Below are 23,298 nucleotides of genomic sequence, written 5' to 3'. Positions count from 1 at the left end.
AGCACCTCCAGGTCCCTTAAGAAAATACGTAATTTACTTTTAAAATGCTTAGGTTTCTTTTCGAAGAAACAATAAATATTTGGAGAATAATCAGAGAGAAAAAATAAATTTTGCAATGTCCTGCTTTGGCGGTACGTTAAGTGAATGATAGTCAGTGGATCATGTTAACGTTGCTAACTCTTGGCCAGTGTTTAGATAACAATCATTGTTATGACTGCAATGCACAGGACCAGACTGGTCTATCTATCCAAAATGCAATAGCTTGCCTTCCTATGCTGCCGCCATTTTGTACTTCAGCTCTAAGTGACTTGAAAGGAGATCACAAAAGCAGCATAGAACCAGCCAATTGAAAGCTATTGACCTTGACAATTCGTTGTACATTTAGTTCTCAGTTTCAGTTATTAGCTTGATCGTGTTGAGTACAGATGGTGCACATATTTTTTCACTCGCAACAATGTATTGCTTTAAAATGGGACAAAATTATAAAATACTAAACATGTCTTAACATTTTCTCATTCTGATATCCATACGAATTTTTAGTTCTGTAACTTCTAATCCCGAAAACAAGCAGCCTGATACTAATTAAATCCATTAATAAATTGCAAACTCCGATTTTCTTTTAATCGCCTACGATCACAGCGCGCAATAAATCAGATGAGTAAAATCTTATACCGAAATCTTTGCAAATCGGGATAGAATAGCATAAAGAAGGATCTGCTCATGCAATTGTAAGTACAACTTCTCTACATGGTTTTTGCTTAAAGTGAGACACGAATAATTTGTCAATGCTCTAATGAATACGGAATTAAATCGAAATCAATTGATAATGTTCAATCAGCAAGGGGTCCACCTGGTGCTCATTAATCGTAAAGTGAATACGATTTGAAGTTGTGGTTCATGTACTTGTTACACTAATCTGTACATTAAATCATTGGGACACACGGTAAACTTTTGCAGGTTGTATGTTTTGTAGGTCTATACGTTTCTTCTATGCATTTTAAGCTATATGACTTTTCGCTTCCTATCCAAAGTGAAACAAAACTGATTTATAAAGGAGGAAAATTAATATGACATTGAAGGGAACAACAGTTAAAGGATTTGTAAGGTTTATACCTAAATATTTCGACTCCAATAGTAAGATAAACAATGAAACACTTATAAATCCTTCTCTTCGCTGTATACTTGAATGTTTTTATTTCATTTTTACAACCGATGCATTTTCCTGTGTAGTATTTGGGACAGGTCTGAAGTGTAAGCATAGACAAATTCATTTGTACGTACAAATTAACCCGAGTACTGTAAGTTAAATTGGGGACGTAGACAGTATTCTACAACTTTACATATCTCACTAAAACGAATTTGTTTTATATATGCATTTTAAATTATTGTTTAGAATTATTCAGCTTGGCCCAGGCGCACACCACGAAGGGGCCAGAGGATTGTGTTGAAGCGAGTGAGGGTTATTGATACAGAACACATATACTGCATGCCTAATCTTTATGTAAAGGGAATGTGTGAAATTGAGTCTCTATCACTAAATTGGAAAGGGTGTATTTGCACTGAATTCATAGTTAGGAAAGTAATCTAAATTTCAAACAGTTTGAAGTGGAAACAAAGAGCAGAAACCCTCATTGAGGTTAAGATTTTTGAGACAGAGTTCCGGTTCGCCATGAGATCTTGACTTGAGATGTTGTATCCTATTATTGGTTGGTAAATGTCAAAGGAAAGGGGTTCCCCTCTACGAAGCTGCTTGAAAATACACCTAACCTTTCTGCAAGTAGTTAACTTAAGCCTAGTTCTATCTAGTGTAAATATAAAGGAATTTCAATTTTGAACTTCTATTAAGAAACTGGTGTATTTAAATGTTTTGTATTTGCACAATTATCAACCTTTTTGTCTTTAATTTGGAGTACAGTTCCAATCAACATTGCACCTACTAACACGTTAAAGGCGTTCTTGATGCTTTATGTGAACCATTGATTGTTTAAGCAGAAATTGTTAAAAATTGTTGTTCCACGCATAAAATACCAGAAACGATGAACAAATGGTTCTCGCTAATTTGAATCAATAGTGGATTGCAAACGCTATGAAAGTTTTGTTGTTTCGTAAAGCCCTATTTGGATGTAAATTAGACATTTTCATTACCCCTGGTCTAGACCTTGCGAATCTCATTTGTTCATGTGTCCAGCTCCTATACATGTATAAATGAACATCCGTTTGCTTAGACTGCTACTGTTCGACCGAAGATACAATGAACCGTTACAACTGTCCGTCTCCTTAAGTGTATTGCTTAGTTCAAGCTGTTGTCAATCATAGTGTTACGTACTTTTCATCAGTATTCTCAATTATTGACAACTGTTTCCGAGCAGATGTAATACATTAGCGTTTTTGCTCTGCCAAGTTTTGTTAGTTTTCTCGTTACGGCATGATGTTATTCCGCCTAATATTACAGGAATGGCCATATTCCCGCTGTGATATCACCAGCAGTTAACCAGAAGCCCTTTTCATACCTGTCATGACTTGATGGGATTTCTTTGAGATGATCTAACGTACCGTAAAAGCAGCAGGAGAACGTTGCTGTGCACCATCAATTAGGAAATGGAATTGTGCGCTGGCGCGGTCTTGCTTTAACACCAATGTTAACACAAACTGCTGCTTTTGTTTGAGGAGTCACCGAGAAAAAACAGTTACCTGAATACACTGAGCGTGCAGTGTTGTTGTCATTTTTAAAATGATAAACACGCTGCACAGTTACGAGTATTTGGGACCGCTCTGGCCAATGTCTCTTTTGCCTTTTTAAGAGACCTGAACAGTTCCAAAACGTGATTTGTCACCCTCCGTGAAAGGACGGCTGAGCCAAATGTTGTTTTCTCACAGCAAAGGGGATTCCAGTTTTGAAAGATGACTCGGCAGATGGGGAAATTGGTTCTGATAGCAGGAAACAACCCCCCCCCCCCACCTCGTTTTCTATTGTTTCACTCAGAAACCAGGCGCTGTCTTCACCAACAGTGTTAACTACGTACAACACACTAAAAAAGAAAATGCAATCACCGCCTTTATCACTAAAAAAAAACGCTTTGCACTTTTTTGTGTGGCTTTGTATACTGACAAGTCAACCGATCGAGACCACAAGTGACCCAGGAAGGGTCAAAAATAACAGAAGTAACTTACCAACAGTAAATACAGTAAGGCATATTCCAATACAAAGATTTAGCTGAAGCGTGTCAAGTTAAATTTTGTCGCACCGGATTTTAAAATGAGTGGTTCGACTGGGTATTTAAAACAATAAAGCGGTTTTTTGTGTGGGGTGGGGGGTGGGAAGCGACGGTAAATCCACGGTCTTTTTTTTTATCCGTTCTTGTGTATTCAATAAGAATACGATAGTGCGGGGGAGGAAGGGATGAGGAAGAGGAGAGTCTGCGGTCGTCTGCCAGCTCTCTCTCTCTCTCTCCTCCCCTCCCCATACCCCCACCTCTCTCTCTCTCTCTCTCTCTCTCTCTGGTTATTCAATAGAAACGCCAGGTTTCCGCTCAGACCCCGGCTGACGGTGCAAAGGGAGCTGGGGGCCTTTCCCAAGTCAGCCCCGGTTGGGTAGGGAGGGGAGGAATAGGGGCAGTGACCATTCGGAGACAGAAGACTTTCCATATTATCCCCACACCTACCCCCCCCCCCCATATTCCCATACATATCCTCACACACCCCACTATTACAACCCCAATATCCCCCACCCTTGTGTTCTCCCTATATACCTCTATCACCCCACATATACCATCCCGGATATATCCTCCTCTAACATCCCCCACCCTGCATATCCTCCTCTAATATACCCTACCCCGCATATTCCACCCCCAATGTCCTCCATCCCACATATATTCTATAAATATTCCGCCCACCAATAACCCCCAGCCCACATATTCAACCCCCCAAAATCCCCCCATCCCACATATATTCTATAATATCCCCTATCCCATGTATTCCACCCCCCAATATTCCCCCATATATCCTATAATATCCCCAATCCCATGTATTCCACCCACTATATTCCCCCATCCCCCATATATCCTATAATATCTCCTATCCCATGTATTCCACCCCCCAATATTCCCCCATCCCACATATATCCTATAATATCCCCGATCCCATGTATTCCACCCCCCATTCCCCATTTATCCTATAATATCCCCGATCCCATGTATTCCACCCCCGAATATTCCCCCATCCCATATATCATATAATATCTCCTATCCCATGTATTCCACCCTCCCAATATTCCCCCATTCCACATATATCATATAATATCCTCTATCCCATGTATTCCACCCCCCAATATTCCCCCATCCCACATATCATATAATCCCATGTATTCCACCCCCCAATATTCCCCCATCCCACATATCATATAATATCCCCTATCCCATGTATTCCACCCCCCAATAATTCCCCCATCCCACATATATCCTATAATATTCTCTATCCCATGTATTCCATCCCCAATATCCTCCATCTCACATCTCCATCCTATAAATATTCCACACCCCCAGCCCACATCTATCCTCCTCCCCACTATCCCCTCCCCCACAGGTATCCCCACTCTCTCAAAACCCCTTCCCCATGTATCCCCATTCCCCCTCCCTCCCATCCGCACCGCCCAGTTACCCCTCTCCCTCCCACCCAATCTCCGACCCGGCTGCGCGCGTGCCGACAGCGACGGTATCCGTCCGCCGCGGGTTGGGGAAGGTGGGGGGGGGAAGCGGTTGGTGCGGCGGCAGCAGCAGCGAGATCCCGAGGTGAAGAAGCGGCCCGCCCACTCGCGCGAGCGTGTCTGTCTGTCTGTCTCTGTGTGTGTGTGTGAGAGAGATCGAGATCCTCTTCCCTCCTCCCCCCCCACCACCAACCTCGACTGTGCGCGTGTCCGCCTGGCTCTCTGCGCGCGGCGGCCGTTGTGGGGCGGGCGCCTGGTGAGTGGCGGATGTGGCGAGGCGCGGAGCTGCGGTGGGTGTTGTTCGGCTCTATAAAGGAGTGCGCGAAGCCGCCTCCCGGTGACAGAAAAAGCGCCTTCTTTATTTGCCGCGTGCGTCAGAGCTCCTGAGCAGGGCGATGCTGCAGCTGCTTCTCTCTCTGTTATAGAGGGGGGCAAACAAAACCGCTCTCACCATCCCCTCTTTTTATATATTATATATATATATATATAAAAAACGCACACATATACATAACCTTTTTTTCCGTGTGTTTCATTTAACCTCTTGTTTTAACCACCCATTGAATTAATTAGACCTTACCTTCCCCACCCCACCCTTTTTTTTTGTTATACATTAAAGTTTATTTTGTGCATTTTTCTCCCCCTGCTTTTGGGTTCATTTTTGTTCCTCCTCAACGCAGGTTGCTTTCACTTCAGGGTTTTGCTGTGTTTTTTGATACCCTTTTGTGTCAGATCATCTTTCTTTGGTAGAAGGACTACACTTAACTTTTCTACTTTTTTTAGAAAAAAAACAAAAAAAAAGGTAAGTGAGCTCTCTACTTGTCTTGCTTTTGCATTTAACTGTTTTATCTTCCTGTTGGACGTTTAGTGTAGTGATTTGGGTTTTGGTTTGAAAGAGACGACTACCTGCAGTAGGAAAGTAGATTTTCAGCAGTTAGCTATAGATGTATTTTTTTCTCTTTTAAAGAAAAAGGCTGTTTAAGAAAATAAGTTGGTAAATGTGAATGTTGGCTGTTTCTCGATCCTCTGCTAAACGCAGTAGTGGTTATAGAAAGGGTTTTGGGAGCCACTTGAAAGATTAAGAATGTGAAGCCCATCTTCAGTAATAATTCTCAATAGTCTTTGGATGTTGGAGGTACATTAGCTGGTATGTGATGATGGGGGCTTTGACAGTGCATTTCAGAGATGGTTTGGCTTTTGGATCTATTTGTGTATTCCTCTTGAAAGCTGAGAAATATCCATCACAAAGCAAATGATGCCTAAAGATAGGCGAGGTCTCCTTGCTTCCCTCCTTTAGTATCTGATTGTCTGTAAAAAATGCAGTTATTGGTGCATCTAGCTTCTTCCCTTTTTGTCTTTCTCCCTTTTTTTTAAATTTCCTCCTTGGCAACTGAAGCTTCAGATTTAATTGGCTTTTTTTTCGGCTTAGATTCTAAGGTTGGGAGATACCCCCATGGCTCGATAGTCCCAAGGAATGAATGGAGCTCGGTGATTGTCTTTTTCGGAATAGGGTTTTTGCAAGGAAGCTTATTTTTTTTAAAAAAAAAGAGGGGTGAAGCCAGTGTTTGAATTTTAAAATATAGTAACTTTCATAGATACAGCGATTGACTCGGGTAACTTCGTGTCGACAAAGGTATGCTTTGGGATTTTAAAAAAAATGCAATCTGTGCGGATTATGTTCTGGAGCTTGGATGTATTGACCCCTCTCGTTTAGTGTCTATTTGGTTATAGTTTGGCAACCCCCCCCCCCCCCCCCAGATAAGACTCTCCTCTTCTCTTTACCCCCACCCCAAAAATCCAGTTTATTCGAGGCTGTGCTAAAAGGGCGTGTGTGTGTAAGAGTGTGTGTACCTTATAGTGGAAAGTAATGTCCGTTCAGAATGTTTCCCATCTTGGTATAATAGTCAGTCATTCTGTGTTCAGTTGGAGATTCATAACCTCTCCCTATCTGCTTTGCAGAAATGCACATTCCGCATTTTAGCTTCTTTCTCTTCTTCCCCCGCCCCCCAGTTTTGCACTCGGGAATGGATGTGGCAGTGGGCGATCGGTTCGCTCGTTCCCTTTTAACCGTATGAATGAATAGCAGCAAATATTAAAATCCCCAAGGCTGGGTTAGGGGCTTGCACCGTTCCCTTTTGCTCTTGGGTCAAACGCCGCGGAAACTCCATGCATTTGGACCCCCAGGGCCTGGAAAAGGCGAGGATTGGGGCGGGGATGAATTCGGTCTCGCACCTCTTTGGGTTTACACCAACACGAGGTCCTCAGGCAGCATGAGGCTTGCACATGCTCGTTGGTGAACATTTTATGCATTTACGTGCAGGTTGCAATAATCGGACGTGTGTGGGGTATTATCGTGTCTCTTATGGTTACAAGCTTCCCCTTTTCCCTCCAGCCCCTTTAAAAAAACATATAACCAATGCATCTTTGTGTTGGGCCCTATGTTTGGTTTGCTCCCATGTTGTCTATTTTGGAAAAGGTGTAAGAGAGGAGTCCTTGGCTCAGCTTGCACTGCAGGGGCGCCAACCTTCATTTGCAACGCGGTCACTTGTCAACCCTGCAGAGATCAGGATATCTTTTTTTTTTCCCGCCAAACTTGCAGGTTCAATGGATAGTTGGTAACAAAGAAATGTGAAGGGAGGGAAGGAAGGAAGTGGGTTTCACTTTGCAGTGTGCGGCAGGCAAGCTGGTATTGAATGAAATTGGAACAGAATCGTCATCCCTTTGTGTGTGTCTCTGTCTGCGTTTGTGTGTATGGGGTGGAGGTTTGTCTTGTTTTTAATTCCCCTCCACTCCTTCCCCATTAGGGATGAGTGGAGAGCTGGGATGGACTGTCAGAAGACTCATGTCTGTCTCTATCCTCCTCCACCTCCTCCCCCTCACCCTGTGGCGCCAGAGCAGACATCCCAAGCCCAGAGTTGCATTTACCTCCCAGTTTGTAACAATTCGGGGTATCTCTCTGCTGCGATGCAGTGGAACTCGTTTTTTGGGGGAAAACACGTGCTATTTGTTAATAAAATCATGCTAATACCATTCCGGTGTCTTATTGAGTTTATGTCGGAGGGTCAGGGTTTGGGAAGCTGCAGTCGCTCCTGACGTTACGAAGGCAGGTTTTTTTATTCGTGTCGATATCTTGGACTTTTTAACCCGAGTGGTTAATACGTTTCTGTATTTTTGTTTCTCAAACGGGTGCAAAAATTGCATACAGCGTATTCGGTGCTTCACAGTGAAGACCAAGCTTTACATCTCTTGTTCTGAGTATAGTTTTCCTAAGGTATATTCTGCTGTAATTTCGTAGAATCTCCTGCCTTGGCCATGACTAAATCTTCGACAGATATTTAGAATCTTTTGAGACGCAAATCATTGTTCAGGTAGAATTTCTTCTGCCACCAGAGGACTGAATACCATGAGCGACTATAGTTGAGAAAGTAGAGACAGCAATTTCTCTTTAGACGTGACAATTTGCACTGAGATGCAGTTATGTTGGATTCTGCGTGGTAAGCGTTTATACAGGGCGCACACCCAAACAGAAGTGGAGTGTAAGTTAAGATTTGAATGTGCATTAAGGCTGGAAAGCCCTTAAAACCCATCTTTGTAGAGTTGTCTGCAACTCTTTATCTAGTTCCACTGAGGGGCATTGTGGAAAAAAAAATACAATGCCTTTCACTTGTTTGTGGAAGAAATATAGTCTTGAATTAAATAATTGGAATTAACCAGTTTACTGATGGTGCAAACAAATGAGGCTGAGAGACTTGTATCATGTTTCATATTAATTCATTATACACTGAAATAAGTGACTTTCTTTCAGTTGCCATGTCTTGGTTCATATCTTGACTTATTTGTGAATAATTGCTGCTGTATAACAGTGCTGATAGACTATCCTGTTGAGAGAAACTATCAATTTATCTTTTAGTAGAAGAATCTCAGAAATCAGTCTTTGTGCGGTCTTTAATAGGGTCCTTAATGCAACATACAGTATCTTGTGGCATCAAGATTCAAAATTTAGTTTAAAAAAATATTTTTAATTATTTGAGTAGTGGTGTAATTCCAACATTAGTCAGTTCTTTGTGCTAAAGATGTTCATTTATTGTCTTCATGCTTTGAAAGGAGTTGTGAAGTGAGGTACTTGGCCTGTATTGGTGAAATATTTACGATGGATCCAAGTGGATGATAATTGTGAGAAGCTTATTTATTCCATGGAAGTTGTTTTCCTGCTTCCAGGCAGAAAAAAAGCTTTTCGTAACTGACTGCATGTCGTCATGTTGCTGGAACATGCGATAAAATATTTTCATAGAACCCTTTTGAATTTCTGTACCAACTCCATATTAATGCCATTTAAGATCTCAAAGTTGAACTCCCATTTGCAATTTGTTTTGCAGGCTATCTCAAATTGAGAATCTGCTTTATGGGGAAATGTTTTTGTATAATACTAATTCTAAAATACAACTTGTCAAATGCCAATAATTTGATGTTAATACTTAACAGCTGTTAGTGGCAGTCATTAACAGATGAATCTTGTCACTTCCTGCATAAACTTGGATAAAGCAGGTTTTGTGATTCATTGACTAATTTGCAAGTTACAATACCAATGAAATATAAAAATTGTTAACTTTATTCTTGACCTGTGCACTGTACATTTGCAATGAACAAAAGCTTCAAATCTCCAGTTTTATGGCTTAACTACAGAATCGTTTTCTTGCAATGCATGAGGAAACAATACAAATTTCCATTGGTATTAAAATGCAAAAAAATTAATTTAACTTTGGAACTACTTAGTGAAAGTATTTTTTGTGCACTACAAATGTTTGACTTGAACTGGACTGAATATGTTGACCAAGTAATGTACAGCTCAATTGCTTTGTACATGACAGAGCTTAAGCTATATTAATTATTTGGTTTGCTTTGCTTTTCTGCAGAATTTAGATTGGTGTGCTATGTCCATGAAATGTTCATCCATTATTAATATAGCTCAAAGAAAAAAAGTGAACTGTATACACAGTTAAGATTTAATAATTTTCATGTGTGCTATGACCACTTGGCCTAAATTGTTTTTGGTTGGTTGCGTTGTCCCTCTGCCTACGTTGTCTGCTCACCCAGCCGCTAGTTCGTTCTTAGGATGTTGAGTAGTTGGAGTACGCCAACTTTGTTGAAACCATTTGTGCATTTACAGTTGATGCACTTGTTTTAGGGTTTCACTATAGTATAATATGTAAAGTCTTTAGTATAACACCAAAGGAAATGGTTCAGTCAGGTTTAATGTGGGACAATTGGTTAGGATGACTTCCCCAATTTTTCCTATATCTGTACAGTGTTTTTCTAAAATGTTTATTCAGTTCTCTTTTCTAAAACTGTTAAATCAGAATTAACGTGGGCAGTAAATTCAAATCCTTGTCGCTAATGATTTAAAACAAAAAACCCTCATTTCCTATCAAATAGTCTTAGGTCTGTTCTCTTGTTGTTGATCTTTCTTTCATAGATTGAACATGGCTTCATTTAATCTAAATGCTTCATGATTTTTAAAATTTCCTTCAAATCTCCTTTTTCTCCTTGTTCAAAGGGGAGTAACTGTGGTTTCTCATGACTAGTAACTGGAATTTTTGTATTCATTCTAGTGAAGAGGCACCCTATAATGTGTCTAATTTACCTGATGCAGCATTGTAAGTTGAAATGTCATAATTCAAATTATCTAATGTGCTATTGGAAACATGTATTTTTGTCTAGAGGTGGTGTTGATGGGTTAGCTTAATTTGATTTGTTCCTACTTGCAGGGAGGGGAAGAACTTCATATTTTAATTTGTGCAACTGATCTAATTTGAATTATTAAAGGGAGTAATGAAGTCTTTCAGCTGTGTACAGTGATCACATTGATGGAGACATTACACTTAATCCTTTTCTATCTTTGCTTCTGCATTTCTCTCTGGTAGAATTAGAAATGGTTCAAATTCTACTGTAGATGTTTGCAGTTGGTATCTGATTTAGCTGGGTTATCGATTCTTCTGAAGAAAGTTTAGACTTGTAATTGTCTCAATGCGAGTAATTGGACAAGCATGCAAATATAATCTTTTGTTCATGTTGCAACATTTTGAACTTTGTAAGAGATGTTTAAGTGCAGCACTTTGTGAATGGTCATGATGTAAAATGATTGCGAGCAGTGCAGAATTTGTATATACCTTGTGTTGATGTCTTAAGCTATTTGAGAAAATTAAATAATTGGTCTCTTGCTAGTTTGAATTAACTGAGTAATGTGTTGAAATAACCCAATTTGTTTGCTGTTAAAATCCCTGATTTTTTGGAACAAAACTTTTTTTAAATCTTCAGAATGAAGCTTCAAAGAATTTGCCAATTCCTGCATGATTGTAAGAAATAGTTAAGATTTGTGCAAGTGCAATTGTTTTAGTAAAACTTTAAGCCTTGTGCACATGAGCAGAAGCATAGTTTGTACTCTGGTAAAGTTCTTTGACAATCTCAATGTTGTGCTGTAATGCTTTTTAAATGAAGCTTGTCACTTCGTTATATAACTACCAATAAGTCTTGAGTACAATGGTTTGAGTTATTGCTATAATTCATTCAACATTTTCACTTTAAGAAGCAAAAAGCATGAATGTTTGCAATCAGTTGTGGATAAGAAGGCGAAATTGTGCAAGTTTATTTGGTAGATTATTAATGTTGCACTAGGTATTAGCAAGTCAATGGAAATTGAGTTGGAATAATTGTTTTATCAAAGGAACACAATGAGAAGTCTGGTTTTTTTTATATAGCTTTTTAAAGCTGTTTAAGAACCCAATGTTTTTTTCTCATGTGACTCTTGTAGGTAGAAGCTTCCACAGGGTTAATCACAACTTTGATAGTTTAAATGTACCAAATAAATCTACTTCACTTTTGTTTAGTCCAAGTTTCACTTTACTAAACTTGAACATAGGTTTGTTGGAGCTTTGAGAGGAAATGTAGGGGTTAATAGAGATTGATTCAAGTCATTATGGAGGCATGGTTGCAAGGAGATCAAAGCTTTGTTATAGATATTTTAGGGATTTGCCTTTTTTAGAAAGGATAAGGAGGAATAGATGCAGGTGGAGCTTCGTTAGTCAAAAGCATTAGGTGGAATAGCAAAAAATATTTTTTGTTTGGAAGATATAGAATCCATAGGAGTGGAGCTAAGTAACAAAGGGAAGAAAATACCCTTGGCAGTAGCCTTTAGTCCTCCTGACATCTACAATCGCAAGATAATGAAGATGTTCTTTTAGGGGTGGGGGAGTAGTGAAAAACAGTACATTACTCATGGGTAACTTCATCTTTGTCCATTTGGAAAATGAAATCAGTTGAGGTAGTCATGAAGGCAGGGGGTGGAGAAGAAGAAATGTCTGGAGTGTATTTAGGATAGTTTCCTAGAACAAATGTTGCGGATGTAACCAGTGATTGGATTATTTTGGAATTTGTCATTAGGTAAGATATTAATCCGACTAAAATGTCATCTAGGTCACAGTGACAATAACATGGTAAAATCTAGTAGTCAATTTTGAGATTAAGAAACCTGGCCTGGAAGCAACTGTGGTAAACTTAAACACAATTATGAAGAAATGAGTGCAGAGTTGGCTGGAGTGGCCTGGGAACGGGTGTGATGTACAATGGCATACTTAAAAACAGATCATGGTTCAACAAAGATGTGATGAAGGAGGATTCTAGAAGAGGCACAACTATGGTTAACTAAGGGAATTGAGGATTTCAAATTTGGGGGGGAAAAAAGCAACATAGCGAAGATTAGCGGTTGGTCAGAAGAATGGGAACATTTTAAATATCAACACATTTTTAAAAGAAAAATAAGACTAGTCTTCCAGGTGAACCAGCAAGTGACATCAAAACAGACAGGAGCTTTAAATTTAAACAAAATAAGTTTCACAGTGAACATAAGCCCTTTTTGAGGCTGGTGGATTTTTTTTTAAAAATGGGGATATCAGGTAATGGCAGAGGAGTCGACTGAACACTTTGCACTGTCTTCCTATAGAAGACTTTAGCTTATCAAAAATTCCAAATCAAGGGGATGAAAAACCAATCACTAGCTTCCCTAGTTTTTCTGAGGTTAAATTCTGATGAGTCCCCAGATGTGATGAGTTAATCCTAAAATGTGAAAGGAAGTAGCTGGAGAGTGTACGTGCATTGGTATTAACCTTCCAAGAGATACTAGAAAAGTGAAGTTTTCCTGTTTCTTGGCAATGTAACACTGTTAGCCTAAAAAGGAAGGACACAAAGCTAACAATAGACTATTTTTGCTTAACATTGGAGAAATGTTGTCTGTCATGAAGGATGTAATCAACCATGGTTTCATGAAGGGGACTTGTGGCTAACACTTATCACTCCTTTTTTTTTTTGAGGAGATATCAAGCAGGCTAGATAAAAGGAAAGCAGTAAATCTGAACTATTTAGATTTCCAGAGGAGTTTGATTAGGCTACTTCAGGTTTCTTAAGAGCTAGTGGTGTTGAGAGAGTACTTTAGTATGCAAGGAGGGTTGGCTAAGACAAAATTGAAATGGAACTGCATTTTTAGGGTGGCGATCTGTAACTTGTGTATCATTGCTTATGATATACATTAATGATTTGAATGATGGAAGTGAATGTACTATGCCAAGATTGTGGATGACATTAATTGATAGAGAATGCAAGTGGTGAGCACATGAAGAGTTAGAAGGATGTAGACAAAGTGAATTGACAAAAAACTTGGCAGATTGTATACACTATCTAGAAATGAGGTTCTGCATTTTGGGAAAAATAGGGGAGCTGAATATTAAATGGAGAAAGGCCATATTGCAATTTGAGGTCTTTGTGCATGCATTACAAGGCTGCATCCAATTCAGGTGATAGGGAAGGCAAATGTAATGTTGGCCTTTATTTTTACCTTTTGCCATCCCCTATGAAATAAGGAAGCCTTGCTAAAACTATACAAGGTACTGGTCAGATGACAGCTGGAAAGCTGAACAGTTTTTGGGCCCTTTCTAATCAAAGATTATCATTGGCAGCAATGGAAAGAAGGTTCTAAGTTGATCCTGGGTATGGATGGGTTACCTTGTAAGGAGGAGGAGTCTGCTTTGTTTGAAATTGGTGGAATGTAGAAGCTTTAGGTATTGAACAAAACAAAATTGCTGCGGTGGCCTGACAAAATAGGTGTAGAGAGAGGATTTTTGCCTTTGAGAGTACTTCAGATCAGAGAACACTCTTTCGGAGTGAGGTTGCACGTTTTAAAGCAGATCAGGAATTTTTTTCTTGGTTGTGAATCTGTGAAGTTCTTTACCCCACGCAGCTATCAATTGGTCAGTTTAAGTATAGTCAGAGCTGAGATTTTTAACTTTTTGGGTTTTTGTAGTTTATAAGGAAAAAGACGAGAAAGTGGAGTTCCAAATTCACAGGTCAGTTGTAATGTCATTGAATTACAGTGTGCAATTGATAGATTTAATGGCCTAATTCTGTTCCAGTGCCTTAAAGAAATGAAGGGTTTGGAAAACTAATTCCACAGTTTAGAACCTTGTTAGCTGATGGTTCAGTTGTGAATAAAAGGCAGGATTACAGAGGCCAGAAGTGGGAAAATGCAAACATTTGAAAGCTTTATGGATAGGAGGCAGCTATGCAGATGGGCTTGGATGAAACCAAATGAAGAATATGCAAACAAAATTAATAAGTTGAGCGTCAAGTGTTGGTGCTTTTATCATTCAGATGAAATTACACTTTAGTTTATTCCTCTTGTGCAACATAGGAATTGCTGGCTGGTCAGTATTTATTGCTTGCCCCTAATTGCCCTCTAGGTTGGTGAGCTGCTGTCTTGAACTGCTGTAGTCCACCTGCTGTGGGCTGGCACACTGCCCTTAAGGAGGGAATTCCAGGACATTGATAATCTATTTCCAAATCAGCAAGGTGAGTGGCTTGAGGGAAATGCACAAGTGGTGGTATTGCTATGTATCTGCTGCCCTTGTCCTCCCACATGGGAGTGGTTGTGGGTTTGGAAGGTGCTGTCTGAGGATCTTAGAATTTATGCAGTGCATCTTGTAGATGGTACACACTGCTATAGTGTTGGTGGTGGAGGGAGTAGATGCTTGTGGAAGTAGTGCTAATCAAGTATTCTGCTTTCATCTGGATGATGTCAAGCTGCTTGAGTGTTTTTGCGACTGCGCTTGTCCAAGCAAAGTGGCAAGTATTCCGTCACATTCCTGACTTGTCTTGTAGCTTGTACACAGGCTTTGGCGAGTCCGGAGGTGATTTACTTGCCGCAGTACTTATAATCTCTAACCTCCTCTTGTATCCACTGACCAGAAACTCAACTGGACTCCCCACAAGCAGTGATAACCACAGGATGTCAGGGGGTCATGGTTAGTCTCTCATTGGACATAGCCTGGCATTTGTATGGTGAAAATATTACTTGCCAATGTCTTTGCCTTTAGACTTAAGTGTGAACTTTATTAGGATATATTGATTTGGCAAAGCTGTTCAGTTTTAATACCATTAGGCTGAATTGCATGTATGCTTGGAATTGAGGTACTCTGATTATAACATTTCAGATAAACCAAGTAACTGTAAAAAGCCTATTTGAGTACTAGTTACATCAAACTGAATTAAGTAAACCTATTTGAGTTGACCAATTGCAAATCAAATGTGAAGACTGATGCCTAATGACTCCCTTGTCCTCTTAAAACAAGATTCAAAAGTAGCGTTCCAACTTAACTATTTAGTAATATCTTGCTGATCTCATCAGTACAGCACTACCTTTGTATTATGCCTAAGATTGATGAAATGTACAGTCTTGCAGATAATATGATTATCAATTTGCTAGAAGACTGAATATGTTGGGTGGTTATAAATGTCCTATTTGAAACAAATGGAATAGTCTGGTACTAGAGGTGTTGCAGCTTGGTTGATTCAAAAAGTGCTGTTTTGCTTCCACAATGTTTTCAAAATGAGACATTGGCATGTTGTACCAGGTACAGTTGACACTTCAGATGGGTTTTTCAAACTGGTTGCAGAAAAGCTGGCAAATGCCTGTTAACGTTTTTTGCTATTGTATCTGTCACTTGGACTGTAAGTTTATTAAATGCTTTTCCAGAATCTTGCTGTTTGAAAGTACTATTGTGTCATCCATGATGGAAAGCAAACCTAATTTAGAATTTCAATTACTTTTGCAGCTCTAAGTTGAGACTTTTCACAGGTCACTTCACTCCCAACCTTAGATAAAATGAAAAATGAGACTATTCCATCCCTTGAGACTGTTCTCCTTTCAGTAAGAGGAAAAAAAAACTGTAGACGCTGGAATCCAAAGTAGACAACCAGCAGGCTGGAAGCCCTGAAGAAGGGTTAATACCAGAAGCATTGACTTCTTCACCACCTGAAACTGCCTGGTCTACTGTTATTCCAGTCTTTTCTTCCAGCCTTCTGTTTGTCCTCTTTCAGTAAGATATTGGGATCAGTTTTCTGCCTATTTTCCCCTGACTACACTGTCCATGTTTCTTGATTTCTTTTTTTATATATCAAAATCTGGATTCTTCCTTTTTGTATATACTCTTTAGTGTAGGTTTTTTATGGCATGGTAGTGTTCCCTACATCTAAAGAAAACAACGGGATTAAGCCTTGCCAGCCTTCTCGTGCAGGTTACATGTCTGGACAGGCAACTTAAAAGTAATGTCTGGGTGAACACTATTTTTAAAAGTTCTCAGTCTTTTTTTGTGTGAAGAAATTGTTCCTCATCTTGAGCCTTCTAAAATTCTAAAATAAGCTTGGTTTTAAGCTTCCCAGTCAGGGAGATGTCCTTACAGCAGCGCCAGGTGAAATAGAGATAGTGGGAACAGATCCTTTGGTCCAGCCAGTGTCTTAATTTTGTTTTAATTACATCTAAATTAGGAATGGTCATTGAATGTTGGCCTAGCCAGCAACACTTGCACTGTGAAAATGTTTGAAAATTAAATATAAGCATAATTTACTCCAGCTTTCCATTCATTTCTTTCTGAATTTTAGAATTCTTGCTTTCCTTGGACTTATCTCTTTTAGCGATGTCATACTCTTTCTTTGACTCTAAAAATTAGTTAGGCCAGAGTCGTAGAGATGTACAGCATGGGAACAGACCCTTCTGTCCAACCTGTACATGCCGACCAGCTATCCCAACCCAATCTAGTCCCACCTGCCAGCACCTGGCCCATATCTCTCCAAATCCTTCCTATTCATTTACCCATCCAAATGCTGCTTAAATGTTACAGTTGTACCAGCCTCCACCACTTTCTCTGGCAGCTCATTCCATACACTTAACATCCTCTGTGTGAAAAAGTTGCCCCTTAGGTTTTTTTTATATATATCTTCCCCTCTCGCCCTAAACCTATGCCCTCTAGTTCTGGACTCCCCGATCCCAGGGAAAAGACTGTCTATTTATCCTATCCATGCCCCTCATAGTTTTGTAAACCTCTATAAGGTCACCCCTCAGCCTCCGCTCCAGGGAAAACAGCCCCAGCCTGTTCAGCCTCTCCCTATAGCTCAAATCCTCCAATCCTGGCAACATCTTGTAAATCTTTTCTGAACCCTTTCAAGTTTCATAACATCTTTCTGATAGGAAGGAGACCAGAATTGCACGCAATATTCCAACAGTGGCCTAACCAATGTCCTGTACAGCTGCAACATGACCTCCCAACTCCTGTACTCAATTCTCTGACCAATAAAGGAAAGCATACCAAACGCCACCTTCACTATCCTATCTACCTGTGACTCTACTTTCAAGGAGCTATGAAACTGCACTCCAAGGTCTCTTTGTTCAGCAACACTCTCTAAGACCTTACCATTAAGTGTATAAGTCCTGCTAAGATTTACTTTCACAAAATGCAGCATCTCACATTTATCTGAATTTAACTCCATCTGCCACTTCTCAGCCCATTGGCCCATCTGGTCCAGTTCCTGTTGTAATCTGAGGTAACCCTCTTCGCTGTCCACTACACTTCCAAATTTGGTGTCATCTGCAAACTTACTAACTGTACTTCTTATGATCTCATCCAAATAATTTATGTAATTGACAAAAAGTAGAGGACCCAGCACCGATCCTTGTGGCACTCCACTGGTCACATGGCTTCATATGGCTGTTTTTATTGAAATATAATCATTGTAGATTATAAATTCATCTTTGTGCTGCTTATCAAATAATGAAACTTCACCAACTTGATCCTCCCATGCCTCCATAGTTTGCTTTTGTTCAGATTGCGATATTACTGAAGTACTTAGATTACGTAGTGTGGAAACAGGCCCTTTGGCCTAACAAGTCCACACCGACCCGCCGAAGCGCAACCCACCAGACCCATTCCCCGATATTTACCCCTTCACCTAACACTACGGGCAATTTAGCATGGCCAATTCACCTAACCACATTTTTGGATTGTGGGAGGAAACTGGAGCACTCGGAGGAAACCCGTGCAAACTCTACCCACAGTCGCCTGAGGTGGGAATTGAGCCCGGGTCTCTGGCACTGTGAGGCAGCAGTGCTAACTACGCCACCGTGCTGCCCACTAAAGTACTGTTATGAGTACTTTAAGTTTCCTGGTATTAGAGCTACTGTTAGATGGGAAATTTATGGATTCCCTATCTCCTCTTTGTTCGGTTCCAGTCCAATTAGTTTTGTTTAAGGATTGAAGCTGTTTCTGGTCAGGCCAGCATATATTGCTAATTCGTAATTGTTCAGAGTCAGCCACACTTCTGTGCATCCAGAATCATGTTGAGGTTTGACCAGGTAAGGGTGGCAGTTTCCTAATGGGTATTAATGAATGGTTAATTCAACTAACATTTTGTTGCTTGTTTTCTTTATGCCATTCTTTATTGGAGCATCTTTTTAATCATGAGCTTAACACTCCCACCTCATTGAATTTAATATTTTAATTTCCAACTTTATTCACTAACCCCACACCCTCAGTGATTTTAATAAACACATTGTTTTATTAAATAGTTTATTCTCTTTACAGGTATGTCCATTTAGAGTAGTGTTTGGAGTTCCATGAATATTTATCTTGGTTTTTTTTGGCTTGGGTTAATTGAGTTTTAAAGTTTTTTACATTCATTTACTTTGGAATACATAAACTGTTCATCTAATGTGGATTACTGCTATTTTACTAGGAACTGATTTGGTTTGACCAGCTATTTGTTTGTGGTGGTTAATTTAAAACTGAACCTAGTAGAATTGAATTCTAACTAATCTCAATTTGTTTCAGTAGGTTAATCAATTGGCTAATTATAGGTGTTAATTGTTTTCCAATGTTTTACTCACAGGTCTATAGGTGGAATTGGTTAAAGAATATTCAAGGAATAAAGAATCATTGACTTCAGTTCATTTTTAGGTTGTGAATATCACTGGCAAGGCTGTAGTTGAGTGAAATGTAATGTCTGAGAATTCAGTGGTGTAACGTCACAGGTACACGACGAGATTTGTTGAAATGGTCAGCCTCACTTAACCTGGACAACATTTTTTGCCTACAGGCACAGAAGTGCTTAATTATCTGGGGAATTAACTTGTGCTGGAGGTCTAACTCTTAATAGGTATTCTCACCTGACTTGATGAGAGAAGGTCATTAAAGCAGCTGAAACTTGTTAAAGCTCAAATGTTGCTTGAGGGTTGCTGTAGCTAGGTCACAGTGACGTTGATCTCTAATTGTGACCATCTTTGTTATGTATGATTTACAGGTACTTCCTTATCTCCATTCTTCCTTATCTCCATTCACTACTTCTGCTTCACTAAATTCAGCACTGAATTGACTGCCTTTATATCAAGGGCAGCCACCCTAAGTCTGAAATTTGACATTGCATCTTTCGATCAAAGCAAGTGAAGTTGTGGTGCTGTCTTACTTGTACTAGTGATGTTGTTACGAGTTTAAGTGGCAGTTGAAAAACACTACTTCTGGCTACCTCTTACTGATGTGGTGTATGGTGAAAGTACTTTGATTTGCCACAATGGATTTGTCCTGTTTGTGGCCAGGGTATGCTAGGCAATTTTCCACATCTGTGTAAATTTCAGTTTAATGGCATAATTGAACTCTGTCCTAATGTGTAATTACTCCAGCTGTCAATTGTTGGGATGTTTAGCTTTTCTATCTAATGCATGGTATAGTTCACAACATCATGGAAATAGAGGTTGTTTGAAACATGTTAAAGGATCTAAAGTATAGCATCCTAGTAAAGGAATACTCTGGTGTCACTGAACTGGTAGTGAATTGAGTGCAGTATTCCAAATCTGTAACAATGACTTGGAACACTTTTTGTTAGATTGTTCTGTCCATCTAGGTTAAGTTATCAAACTCTCAATCCTTGACTCTTTTGAGCTGTTCTGTGAAAAATGTGCTAACTTAGACAGGTTGCTATCTTTCAAAGTACAGAGATAACAAAAAACTAAAATTTTGGCTTGAGTCTTTAAGGAAATCCATTCCTTTATGTTGGGCTTCCATACTTTATGCACTGCATCATCAGAAGAATGCATTTAATTTTGGCTTTGTATGGTATTTTATATTGACCAGCCATGGGATGTTTAATCTGTAATTTCTGTCTTAAATCAAAACTGCGCTGTTGGAGCAATTCAATAGGAAGAAGGTGCTAAAATAAACAATAACAATAAATTAAATTAGCTTCATTTTTCTTTAATCTTTCTGACATGGATTTTACATCCATTATTCTAGAAATGCTAAGGATGGACGCTGGGCCCCTTTTATGAACCTAAATGCTGGAGAAATTTGGGTCTGGCAACATCGGCAGAGTTAACTTTTCTAGTTGTCTGGCTTGACTTCAGTGACTTCAGTTTCTCCAGTTTTTTGTTTTTCAGATTTCCAACATCTGCAGCATTTGCTTTTGAGTCAAAACCTTTGCTCTCCACTTAAGTAACTTGGTCTAATCATATCCTCCTTACTGATGGCCATTATTTTTCTAATATGGCTGCTGGACCAGATACAATTGTATTAAGATAGGCTTTTTTGCATTAAAAGCTTGTGCTAAATCAAATATAATCATTGCCATGTTTTAGTCTAATATTTAAAACATTCCCTTAGTTTTATATTTATGACAGGTTTTACTGCACTTGGCATTTTGACTTGTAAGGTATCCAGCCCATTTTAGGAAACTTGGATTAGTTTGATTCTTGAAATTGTTCAGTGTAATTCCTTTTGATGAAAAGGTAGGCATAATAATTTGATTAAGCATGCATTTTTCAATCTTACTTCCATAATGGTAAACTGAACTTTAGGAATAATATTCAAAGTGTCAAGAATTTTGAGATTTTTATTGGTTTGGAATTCTGTTTTCAACTAAGTTGAAAGTAAAGGTCAGGACTCAAGATGTTGACTCAAGTTGAGTTACCTTTTTTGCTTTTTCCTCAATTATCCCTCAACTATCTACTGCTGTTGGGTTTTTAAATTTGAAGCTGAATAAATCAAAGTGCATTTCTCTTTTCATCCTCTTCATCTGTATCCACTCAAAGCGAAGCACTTAGTCAGTTTTGACCAAGAATATAGAACTATGAAGGTTCAAGGTATTACAAGATTAGTGTGATTAAAAAGTATTTATTTGGTTAGTAAAATAACTGAGTAATAGATATATTATAAGTTACCACAGCTTGGGCATTCATTTCGTAAACATTAGTCCCATTCTCTCCAGATTTAATTTTTATGGTTGTATGTGCAATACAATTGATGCCAAAGTTGAATTCAAATTGCCTGAATGTGAGCTAGATGGTGTCAAAAATAAAAAGTTTCTTACTTTGAATTAAAGTTTAGTTTGTTGTACAAATAAGAACATTGTCCTAATTTAGATTGCTGAATTTACTTGCTAGACAACTACTAACTAACTGGCATGGATAGTGTGCAAACAAGTGCAATTGGTATTGTAGGCATACATCTGCTGTATACCTCTACATCCATTCCGGTTTTAAGAGGGACTAGTGTTGCTGAATCCTAGATTTAGTGTAATAAGCTATTTTGGGTGTGGTGATGCGGTTTTGTGGTAAAGGTTGGATTTTTGTCTGTCAAGACTAATACCTCTGCTTGACAAACTTGTCCAATGGCTTAATTTGTTGACTAATCTTAAACTGTGGAATTGTTCCAAGAAAGTGTTTTTAAAACCATTTGAGAGAGTTTTGAGAGTTGATACGGAGAAGGTTTCTTGTTACTTTTAATTATTGTTTCCTAGTGCAAGTGCTTGAAAACTGAATAGGTGGTAAAGTTGCTTTTGTTAACATGTAAATTTATAACTAAGCTTGCAAGCTTTGGCATTATCAATTCTGTTTTAAATCAATAATTTTAGTCCTTGACAGTGAGTCACATATGACTAAGAACATTGTTCTGCATTGCCCAAAATGGGTTATTGGTTAAATAGAGTTTGGAGCATTGCTTTAAAGACATCCTTTTCTTTGCAGTTGATCCTGACATCCCACTCAAGTTGTTCATTGGTATTATTATGGAGGCTTGTTGTCTCATCGATGCCACATGTGCCACTTTTTATATAACTAATCATTGAATATGGGTCCCAACTGTAGCAGCTGTTTGGGAAGAATGGATGTTCGTTTTTTTACCAGAAAATTGTGACTGAGCTAGTCAGATAAAATACTTAGTTATCCATAATGGACCTCTGGGTTTGAGCAGGAGGGCAGTTGTGATGCATGCTGCTTTTAGAGTCAAATACTTTGTCTTTGCAGCCTTTTGGATTGGTTACAGGGATTTCTAGAGCATTTTCTTTTTGGAAAAAGGTCAGCTTTTTTCTTAAAATAGTTGAGTGATAGTCTATTTTAAACTGCGAAATCGACGTTTCGGGCAAAAGCCCTTTTGCCCGAAACGTTGATTTCGCTGCTCCTCGGATGCTGCCTGAACTGCTGTGCTCTTCCAGCACCACTACTCCAGAATCTGTTTTCCAGCATCTGCAGTCATTGTTTTTACCTAGTCTATTTTAAACTGATTGCTTTGGAAGCTGTAGCAAGTGCAAAACTGCGTCTACAAGCAGCATACCTTTTTTTCATTGTTGTGAAACATTTGCAGCTAAGCTATTTGGGAGGAAAAAAAACTGATGCTCAGTATGAATTATAATTGAAGTCTCTCATTAGGCTTTTAATGAAGTGGACCAAGAAATTATGTGGTTGAGTGTATGGAAATGGGGTAAGATGGAAGAGGTGTAAGTGTAAAGTAGAGGGTTGGAGAACATCGCCCAAGTTCCTACATATTGTGACCAGGTTTGAGATTTCATATGTTTATGTTGTCACTTGCTGTTCAGGTATGTTGATTGAAGATGAATTAATTTGATCAAATATCAAAAGGAAAAGTTAAAGTAAAATGTATCTTGAGTACAACCTATTTTAATGAGTTTCTCCAGTATTGTCCAGGGCTTACAAGCAACAGTACTCCAACAAATTGTGTGCAACAGTCAGATGTGGCTAACGGCATTATTTGATTAAATAAACATTTTGGGTATTTGGTTACCGATCTGCATGGCAAGATGATGAGACAAAAGCAAAATACGGGTGTAGTGGTATACTTAAAATTCTTTTAGTTGTTTAACATTTATTTGTACAATTTTAAAGTTGGGGCATGTTGTTAGTGTTTGTAGCCATGTAACTGAAGAAATGGTTCTGGACAGTA

At 39.0% G+C, this 23,298-nt stretch overlaps 1 protein-coding gene across 3 annotated transcripts in view; it reads left to right on the top strand.

The window, feature by feature from the left end:
* The window catches only part of elavl2 (ELAV like neuron-specific RNA binding protein 2), a 93,157-nt gene that overhangs the window by 6,000 nt on the left and 63,859 nt on the right, over nucleotides 1–23,298 (top strand). For 2 of the 3 annotated variants that reach the window (XM_072590380.1, XM_072590362.1), the window contains exon 1: nucleotides 5,057–5,501. The exons of the other annotated variant lie outside the window; for it this stretch is intronic. The gene's annotated coding sequence lies outside the window, so the exon portion shown is untranslated. Of the gene's footprint in view, nucleotides 1–5,056; nucleotides 5,502–23,298 lie in introns of those variants that run through there. 3 annotated transcript variants of the gene reach the window in all.

This window comes from Chiloscyllium punctatum, chromosome 2 (assembly GCF_047496795.1).
Source record: "Chiloscyllium punctatum isolate Juve2018m chromosome 2, sChiPun1.3, whole genome shotgun sequence".
Lineage (NCBI taxonomy): Eukaryota > Metazoa > Chordata > Chondrichthyes > Orectolobiformes > Hemiscylliidae > Chiloscyllium > Chiloscyllium punctatum.
This window is presented reverse-complemented; position numbering and strand designations above follow the sequence as displayed.